The 8,745-nt window shown below is 42.0% G+C and overlaps 1 pseudogene; it reads left to right on the plus strand.

The window, feature by feature from the left end:
- The first annotated feature begins 7,895 nt into the window (after positions 1–7,895).
- On the plus strand, positions 7,896–8,013 carry LOC124803556 (annotated as a pseudogene).
- The last annotated feature ends 732 nt before the right edge of the window (positions 8,014–8,745 follow it).

An 8,745-nucleotide genomic window follows, 5' to 3' on the forward strand; every position in this document is an offset into this window, starting at 1 on the left:
TTTTGTCTTGTGGTGCTTCCGCTTTCCGTTAACGAAGGTTAAGCTTGATTTGGCACTCCGTACGGCGTTTGGCACCGCAGCAGGCAGGTCGGAGCCACCTTCGCGACTAAACGGAAGCCTTCGGACTGAGAGGTCTTGTGTTTTGCATATTGTTCATAAATTGTTGTTTTGGTATTAAGTTGGCTAGGTTTCCTATGGATTTCCCGGCATTTGGTCTGTTGTCCGGCCCGGGCTAGGTCTCCTTATTTTAAAAGTCGGTCCTTGTTTTGGCTTAATACGATTTTGGTTTACTGCCTGGTGGTTCTGGTAGTACGCCGGGTCTCTGTGGTTGTGTTGCATTTTGTATGGGGCTGTGTGCTCGGAGCCGTGGAGTACCATTTGTGTGAACTGCTTCACTGGGGAGTACTAATCGGGCCATTCTTTGTCCTCTGATGTATGAAATAATTTTATTATTATTTTAAAGTAACATTATCTCTTAAATGATTTAATTCTTGTTGCGTTAATTGCAACTTGGGTACTGAGAAATTTAGTAGTGTAATTACGGAAGATTTAATAGTGGCACATTCCCCTTTACCTGTTTCGTAATCTGTTAATTACCGAAAGACCTTAAGCTCATAGTCATATGATGTGATTTTCTTACATTATTGTATTTTTATGTCACGTTATTGTTTTTTTTTTTTAATTTGCTGATCACTGGTGTACTGTTCCAAGTACTGAAATGTTTCATGCCGCTATTACTTGGGTGGAACGCGCGGAACCGCAACGGAGAGAGTAGTTGCGTGCCTTACGTGTCCGTTGTTGGCGCGGCCTGCTGTCCGTTGTTTGTTTTGGTGCACCTGAGTTAAGCATTGTGTTGCCTCCTCCCTTTCGACCCTGTCGTGTTCTTCTCATAAACATTTCCTTCAAGGCATTTTAGTAAATTTTATGCTAGAATTATTTTAATTTATTACATTGGTAAAATTGTGCGGCCTTCATTATACACACTGTTTGTCATAGTGGAGTTGATGTGCCATTGTAATTTCTTAAACTCCATTGTGTGTGCCTTCGTGATACATATTATTTGTCATAATAGATTTGAGTATGGCAATTATAATGTCTCATATATCATGATGTGCGTGTTGTAACCTCCCCCTCACTTACCGACCTTAATAACAGTGAAAAATTAAACGGCGTTTACCTAATAGAAATTTGGGAAAAGCAATCGTCACCGAAGTTAATCTGTCGGTAAAGATGGAGGAAAGGGTTACATCTAAATGAAAGGAAAAACGCAAATGAAACTGGTGGAAATTAATTTTGAAAAGGGGTAAAGTTAATAAAGAGAGTAAATGTGCGGCCGTTACGTTAACAATTAACTAGTGGTAATTAGATATTTGAGATTTGGGGGAAATTACGGTCGCCAGTCCTATGGACAATTACTATAGTAACTGAAAAAGAAATTAGCACTAGAAGCGTGGCAACTGAAGGTTGACACGTGTAGCGTGAAAACTGAAATTTGTCAGAAGTAATAAATTTCGCTACACTCTGACTTAATTTAGCAAAAGAATTAATAAAACCGGAAAATTGAAAGTTATTTAGTGACTGAAATTAATAGTGAGCTTTGTTTCTGAAGCACATCGAAAATCAGTAAAATACTTTTAGTCTTGGGCTACCTCAACAATCATTTCAAAAGCTTCTTGAATCTACGCAATTTAGAAATAAGAGATTTAACTTTGAACTTTAATTAAATGATTCTGAACAATTAAGAATAGTAAAATTTAGTACGTACCAAGCTGAGCTGCAGTCACAGGTAAGCTAAAATATGGTAACAAAACTCGCATTCTTAATTTGTGCTTGTGTAATCTAAATATTGTAGCCAGCTACGAATACTTTAACTGAACTTTGAAATTGTTGTTGTTGTTGTGGTCTTCAGTCCTGAGACTGGTTTGATGCAGCTCTCCATGCTGCTCTATCCTGTGCAAGCTTCTTCATCTCCCAGTACCTACTGCAACCTACATACTTCTGAATCTGCTTAGTGTATTCATCTCTTGGTCTCCCTCTACGATTTTTACCCTCCACGCTGCCCTCCAATGCTAAATTTGTGATCCCTTGATGCCTCAAAACATGTCCTACCAACCGATCCCTTCTTCTAGTCAAGTTGTGCCACAAACTTCTCTTCTCCCCAATCCTATTCAATACCTCCGCATTAGTTACGTGATCTACCCACCTTATCTTCAGCATTCTTCTGTAGCACCACATTTCGAAAGCTTCTATTCTCTTCTTGTCCAAACTAGTTATCGTCCATGTTTCACTTCCATACATGGCTTCACTCCATACAAATACTTTCAGAAACAACTTCCTGACACTAAAATCTACACTCGATGTTAACAAATTTCTCTTCTTCAGAAACGACTTCCTTGCCATTGCCAGTCTACATTTTATATCCTCTCTACTTCGACCATCATCAGTTATTTTACTCCCTAAATAGCAAAACTCCTTTACTACTTTAAGTGTCTCATTTCCTAATCTAATTCCCTCAGCATCACCCGATTTAATTTGACTACATTCCATTATCCTCGTTTTGCTTTTGTTGATGTTCATCTTATATCCTCTTTTCAAGACACTGTTCATTCCGTTCAACTGCTCTTCCAAGTCCTTTGCTGTCTCTGACAGAATTACAATGTCATCGGCGAACCTCAAAGTTTTTACTTCTTCTCCATGAATTTTAATACCTGCTCCGAATTTATCTTTTGTTTCCTCTACTGCTTGCTCAATATACAGATTGAATAACATCGGGGAGAGGCTACAACCCTGTCTCACTCCTTTCCCAACCACTGCTTCCCTTTCATTTCCCTCGACTCTTATAACTGCCATCTGGTTTCTGTACAAATTGTAAATAGCCTTTCGCTCCCTGTATTTTACCCCTGCCACCTTCAGAATTTGAAAGAGAGTATTCCAGTTAACATTGTCAAAAGCTTTCTCTAAGTCTACAAATGTTAGAAACGTAGGTTTGCCTTTTCTTAATCTTTCTTCTAAGATAAGTCGTAAGGTTAGTATTGCTTCACGTGTTCCAACATTTCTACGGAATCCAAACTGATCTTCCCCGAGGTCCGCTTCTACCAGTTTTTCCATTCGTCTGTAAGGAATTCGCGTTAGTATTTTGCAGCTGTGACTTATTATACTGATAGTTCGGTAATTTTCACATCTGTCAACACCTGCTTTCTTTGGGATTGGAATTATTATATTCTTCTTGAAGTCTGAGGGTATTTCGCCTGTCTCATACATCTTTCTCACCAGATGGTAGAGTTTTGTCATGACTGGCTCTCCCAAGGCCATCAGTAGTTCTAATGGGATGTTGTCTACTCCCGGGGCCTTGTTTCGACTCAGGTCTTTCAGTGCTCTGTCAAACTCTTCACGCAGTATCTTATCTCCCATTTCGTCTTCATCTACATCCTGTTCCATTTCCATAATATTGTCCTCAAGTACATCTCCCTTGTATAAACCCTTTATATACTCCTTCCACCTTTCTGCCTTCCCTTGTTTGCTTATAACTGGGTTGCCATCTGAGTTCTTGATAGTCATACAAGTGGTTCTCTTCTCTCCAAAGGTCTCTTTAATTTTCCTGTAGGCTGTATCTATCTTACCCCTAGTGAGACAAAGCTCTACATCCTTACATTTGTCCTCTAGCCATGCCTGCTTAGCCATTTTGCACTTCCTGTCAATCTCATTTTTGAGACGTTTGTATTCCTTTTTGCCTGCTTCATTTACTGCATTTTTATATTTTCTCCTTTCATCAATTAAATTCAATATTTCTTCTGTTACCCAAGGATTTCTATTAGCCCTCGTCTTTTTACCTACTTGATCGTCTGCTGCCTTCGCTACTTCATCCCTCAGAGCTACCCATTCTTCTTCTACTGTATTTCTTTCCCCCATTCCTGTCAATTGTTCCCTTATGCTCTCCCTGAAACTCTCTACAACCTCTGGTTCTTTCAGTTTATCTAGGTCCCATCTCCTTAAATTCCCACCTTTTTGCAGTTTCTTAAGTTTCAATCTGCAGTTCATAACCAATAGATTGTGGTCACAATCCACATCTGCCCCTGGAAATGTCTTACAATTTAAAACCTGGTCCCTAAATCTCTGTCTTACCATTATATAATCTATCTGATACCTTTTAGTATCTCCAGGATTCTTCCAGGTATACAACCTTCTTTTATGATTCTTGAACCAAGTGTTAGCTATGATTAAGTCATGCTCTGTGCAAAATTCTACCAGGCGGCATCCTCTTTCATTTCTTCCCCCCAATCCATATTCACCTACTATGTTTCCTTCTCTCCCTTTTCCTACCGACGAATTCCAGTCACGCATGACTATTAAATTTTCATCTCCCTTCACTTTGAAATTAAAGCAGTGAAATGGAATAATATTACTTTAATGCTGGCGTGTTAATTTCAACGACACTCGGGTTCATTCCGGAAAAGGAAGGGACAACGAGCGACAAATGTTCATGCTAAGTTGCTGTAATTATAGTTACGAAAATGGAACAGTTTGAAAAGCTGAAGTCTGCCATACAGTTCTAAAACTTTGCGTGCTTCCAGTCTTCCTTGTTGGTTGATTGACGGTTTGAAGCCGTCGATCGAGGAGGTAACAGTCACTCATTGTCGGCTATCGCTGTTGCAGAAGCTGGATGTTGGCGCGCCTTCTTCTCGACACGGTCACCAGGCGAAACGGGCTCCTGATGTGCGCCAGCTAATGCTTCCCGTCCGCGACACCGTGTCAAACTATCATCGCGAGTCGAGCCCAATTACATGCTGCCAAACCCCAAAAGCGCGGCAACTCGCGGGAGCGTCACACAACACATCTGCTCAACCGCACTCCTCCAGCCAGACTCCCCTCTGCCCGCGCTCCACGCGGCCGAGTTCACACTACCAAAGATCCTAAACACTTTGCTTCTCCACACGACCTATCGATGTATTCGCGCGATAGCACAGTTTTCCCAAGGCAAGACCCAGCGTAAAAATACAAATTGTATTTACAATACAAACCAATTATACATCGACATAAATGCATGTATATACAAATAGTAAAACAATTACAATATACAAGGACACAGAATCGTCATATCTTCAGGTAACAAAATAAGGAAAAAAATTTATAGTACAATAGATGGAAATAGGAGGATATGCATTTCCGGCGTTACAGTGTGTAATGGTGCAATAAATGGATGATTGTTATTTCTGTTTCTGGCGCCTTTCATGCCTCCTTTCTTGTCCCTATTGGTACGCTATCGTTGTACTTGTGTTGGTAAACCACATCAGAGACGTTGATCGTACGTCTCAAATTGCTTTCTGGAGTTATTTCACGCAGTCTTCATTGTCTATCACCACTGACAACTCTGCTCAATCTTCGCTGCTCTGGGTCGTTAAGTCAAGGCCGTTGGCCGCTGCGGTGTCCGTGGTAAGATGCAATGCCTGAAATTGATATTCTTAGCACGCTCTTGACACTGTGGATCTTGGGATATTGAATTAAAAAAATGGTTCAATGGCTCTGAGCACTATGGTGCTTAACTTCTGAGGTCATCACTCCCCTAGAACTTAGAACTACTTAAACCTAACTAACCTAAGGACATCACACACATCCATGCCCGAGCCAGGATTCGAACCTGCGACCGTAACGGTCGCGTTGCTCCAGACTCTAGCGCTTAGAACCGCTCGGCCACTCCGGCCGGTACATTGAATTACCTAACGGTTTCATGAATGGAATGTCCCATGCGTCTAGCTCCAACTATCATTCCGCGTTCGAACTATGTTAATTCCCGATGTTCGGCGGTAATCACGTCGCAAACCTTTTCACATGAATCTGCTCCGCCAGTTCACTGCCCTATTATACCTTGTGCACGCGATACTATGGCCGTCTGTATACGTGTATGTCGCTCCCCATGACTTTCGTCACCTCATTGTATGTTGTGGTTGTAGTCTTCAGTCCAGAGACTATTTTGATGCAGCTCTCCATGCTACTCCATCCTGTGCAAGCTTCTTCATCTCCCAGTACCTACTGCAACCTACATCCTTCTGAATTTGTTTAGTGTATTCATCTCTTGGTCTCCCTCTACGACTTTTACCCTCCACGCTGCCCTCCAATACTAAATTGGTGGTCCCTTGATGCCTCAGAATATGTCCTACCAACCAATTCCTTCTCCTAGTCAAGTTATGCCACAAATTTCTCTTCTCTCCAGTTCTATTCAATACCTCCTCATTATGTGATCTACCCATCTAATCTTCAGCATTCTCCTGTAGCACCACATTTCGAAAGCTTCTATTCTCTTCTTGTCTAAACTATTTATCGTCCACGTTTCACTTCCATACATGGGTACACTCCACACTAATACTTTGAGAAACGACTTCCTGACACTTAAATCTATACTCGATGTTAACAAATTGCTCTTTTTCAGAAACGCTTTCCTTGCCATTGCCAGTCTACATTTTATATCCTCTCTACTTCGACCATCATCAGTTATTTTGCTCCCCAAATAGCAAAATTCATTTACTACTTTAAGCGTCTCATTCCCTAATCTAATTCCTGCAGCATTGCCCGGTTTAATTAGACTAAATTCCATTATTCTCGTTTTGCTTTTGTTGAAGTTCATATTATATCCTCCTTTCAAGACCCTGTCCATTCGGTTCAGCTGCTCTTCCAAGTCCTTTGCTGATGTATGAGACAGGTGAAATACCCTCAGACTTCAAAAAGAATGTAATAATTCCAATCCCAAAGAAACCAGGTGTTGACAGACGTGAAAATTACCGAACTATCAGTTTAATAAGCCACTGATGCAAAATACCTCATTGTATACGGTACTGTAAATATTCGAGAATGGAAGTTTACATTGTACTGGATATTTATGCCACACATATAATACAGAATGTTAAGTACATGGTGATTACAATAAAACTTTCGCTACTTGAGAGAGTCCCATGAAAAACTAGTGATAGCTGGATAATGAAACTTAGTGGAAACGCTTGCAAAAACATGCGGAAGAGAAATAACGAAAAAACTATTGAAAGAACCCATTTTCATTTCCACACGAGTTGGTCCAGATCTGATGATCTTGGTGGTTAGGCAATGTGGAATGATTAGGTTTTCTCCAAATGTGTTACAAGATAACCAAGTGAACTCGCGAGCAGTGTGTGAGAGGGCTCCATCGTGCATCAAAGAAGTTGAGTGCAAAGCAACTCTCACCCGTAGAGCAGGAATCACATGTTGGCGAAGTAGCTCAAAGTAACGTGTGTAGTTCACGCCGCATGTCCTTGATCCTTGGGGTCCGAGTTCGCCAAAGGAAAATGGACCAATTACGGATTCTGCTGTGAAGCCACGCCACACTGTGACGCGTTCGGTGAGCAGGGGAACTTCATGAACGTTCGTTGCTGTTGACAAACCTCAGATGTGACAACTGTACTTGTTCACTGCCTCAGGGAGCGTAAAGTGTATATTATTTCACAAAATGTGCAAACGTCACAGCAAAGTCCACTCGCACGACACGTGGCAAAAGTTGGTGAATAGTGTGAAGTTTGTACAGATAACATTTCACAGTTGTTCGCAGAACTTTTCGAATGGTGAGTCATGCCACATTGAACTGCCGTCACTCAGCTCGTGCACCCCCTAAAGATCCCACACTGTATCCACATTCTCAGCCACTGCAACAGTACCTTCAACAGTTTGTGGCGCAGTTAAGCATCGGCCTCTCTCACGGGCAAACCCAATCATTGGCCGATCGTTCCAAGGTGTGCAACCATGAACATCAACAGACTGGACCCCCCCTCATGTGGAAATCGGTACATTTGTGTACCTGTAGGAAGAAGGCGTCATCCTATAGCTATCTCACAGTACAGGGTGAAAATTTGAAATCTACACACTACATCCAGCCCGGCAGCGGCCTTGCCACAGTGGATACACCGGTTCCCGTGAGATCACCGAAGTTAAGCGCTGTCGGGCGTGGTCGGCACTTGGATGGGTGACCATCCAGGCTGCCATGTGCTGTTGCTATTTTTCGGGGTGCACTCAGCCTCGTGATGCCATTTGAGGAGCTACTCGACCGAATAGTAGCGGCTTCGGTCAAGAATACCGTCTTGCGGCCTGGAGACCGGTGTGTTGACCCCACGTCCCTCCTATCCGCATCCTCCTCCGAGGATGACACGCCGGTCGGATGGTCCCGGTAGGCCACTCGTGGCCTGAAGACGGAGTGCTTTATTTTTACATCCAGCCCAAGCAAACTGTTCCATTAGGTGTGATCTAGGATGAACCTCAGGTGGCTTATAAAAGCACCATTTGTTCATGGTCTGTTCCTGAGAAAACCTTAAAAAGCAAAGGTTTTGGGTACGTAAAGCGTCAATTGTGGGGATGACCGCTTCTAAAATTTCAATTCATGACAAATCTTTGATGTTCTTACCATATGTTCGTGAGGACACGGTCTGAGGGAGTCCTGAAGCTTTCCTCGATATTATGATACGTTACCGAAATCCAGAGGTACAAAGTTTCTGTGCTTATGCAAATTAAATATGCTCCTAATATCCATTCTAGACCGCAAATTTAATGTTAACTGACGTAGTGAACATATGGCAACGGTTCTGGGGTCACAAAACTATGTTTCTAGTCGCCATTTTTTCACCAACAAAACTTTATGAAGTGCTGCGTGTATAAGGCTGTCTTTGCCTGGAAAATATTCGATGGTGCCGCCTAGCAGCGTAAGCACCTTATAAAGATTCTTTCGTTATACTT

Source organism: Schistocerca piceifrons, chromosome 6, assembly GCF_021461385.2.
Source record: "Schistocerca piceifrons isolate TAMUIC-IGC-003096 chromosome 6, iqSchPice1.1, whole genome shotgun sequence".
NCBI lineage: Eukaryota > Metazoa > Arthropoda > Insecta > Orthoptera > Acrididae > Schistocerca > Schistocerca piceifrons.